Consider the following 1,554-nt stretch of genomic DNA (forward strand, 5'->3'; position numbering starts at 1 on the left):
TGGAGAGTCAATAGGAATTTTTCACATGATCCAATAAGCTTTTTTTTTAGTTTTACTCATTTATACTTAATTAACATATCAATGTTTTTTTCCCATAAAGTCAACATTAGGGATTAGATAATTTTTGTTTTAATTTATATTTGCCTTAAAGGATCAGATATGTTCAACTGAAAGCATATCTTATTATTAGAAACCTAAACTTGGGCCATAAGATGCTCTGATATCTGAATAATCATAGAAAATCTCAGATAATTATCTGAATGGCTGTGGAAGAATGGCATATGTGTATGTAAAAGCAGCTGACATGACTCTCCCATTGATATTTTTCTCCTTTTTTATCCATGTTTAATACAATGTAGATTATTATTTGATGACTTTTACAAGAGACAAAAAATTATAGCTCCATTCATTTTCACCTTGCCCTCGTGTGTAAGGGTGACTCATTGTGTCTTTCCTTTGTAGCCAGTTCCTGAAGAACTACAGAATGGTGAAGGATTTGGGTATGTTGTTGCTTTCCGCCCTCTTGGGGTTACCAACTGGATCCAGACAGTGGTGACATCCCCTGACACCCCAAGATATGTCTTTAGGAATGAAAGCATCGTGCCATTTTCACCATATGAAGTTAAAGTGGGTGTTTATAATAACAAAGGTGAAGGACCATTTAGCCCAGTGACAACAGTGTTCTCTGCAGAAGAAGGTATGGAAAACATGATTGTGTATCAGTTCCAAGCTAACAAACGAGCTGATCTCCAAAAACTGATTTGCAAGTTTTTTGCAACTTCAGATATATTTTCTCAAAAGAATGATTAAAGTCATAGTTAGATTCCTAGTGCATGTCATAAAGATCAACTATAACTAACTTGAAGTACAAGACTCAATGAATAGTTAGAAGATGAAACATTCAGTTAAAAAACTGTTTATGAGGAATGCATCCTGTGTTCCAGCTTGGGAAACAGGGAAAGGCATAGCCTTCCACAGCTCTTTCTTCTTCTTTGGGTAAGAATGAGATAATCCCTTGGAGCTACCCTTGTCCTGAGTTTTATAGTGGTTCCTATGCTCTGAGAAAAGGACATTAGCAGGATGGAGAGTTAGGACCAGATGTATGATATTCAAGAGGTGTGGAAGGTGCAGGTTTAAAGGATATGAGTTCCCGCCAGTGTAGATACATACACATTTCAAATATCAGAAACAGATTCAGCCTGCCTAAAAAAAAGTAAAGGCTTTATTGGAAATACACTGGGACATCTTACTGAATCAAAGGAAGGGCTAAACAGCAAACCTCATGAAGAACCTTAGTCAGAGAAGCTCTGGGGCCTCAGGAAATGGGCTGCTTCCTCTAGAGCACCAGGGCTGGATCAATTGGCCCCAAGTCCTCCTCATCTCTTCAAACCAAGTTTCAAATTCTCAGGAGACAAAATCTAATAGGCCCTTTCTCAGACCAGGAATCTGTCTCAGCATCAATGAGCCATGGCCAGGGAGCAGGATCATTTAACACAGAAATGGATATTGGGGGAGGGCAGATTTCTGCTCAGAGATGTGCCCTGAGAGGGGAGA

The 1,554-nt window shown here is 38.7% G+C and overlaps 1 long non-coding RNA gene across 1 annotated transcript in view; it reads left to right on the top strand.

Annotated features, from left to right (window-relative positions):
• Nucleotides 1–460: 460 nt before the first annotated feature.
• The window catches only part of LOC103584007, a 3,355-nt gene continuing 2,261 nt past the window's right edge, over nucleotides 461–1,554 (top strand). Inside the window, exon 1 of the long non-coding RNA XR_549920.1 lies at nucleotides 461–697. This is a non-coding gene — a long non-coding RNA (uncharacterized LOC103584007). The remainder of the gene's footprint in view (nucleotides 698–1,554) is intronic.

Source organism: Galeopterus variegatus, unplaced genomic scaffold (assembly GCF_000696425.1).
Source record: "Galeopterus variegatus unplaced genomic scaffold, G_variegatus-3.0.2 Scaffold34281, whole genome shotgun sequence".
Classification (NCBI taxonomy): Eukaryota; Metazoa; Chordata; class Mammalia; order Dermoptera; family Cynocephalidae; genus Galeopterus; species Galeopterus variegatus.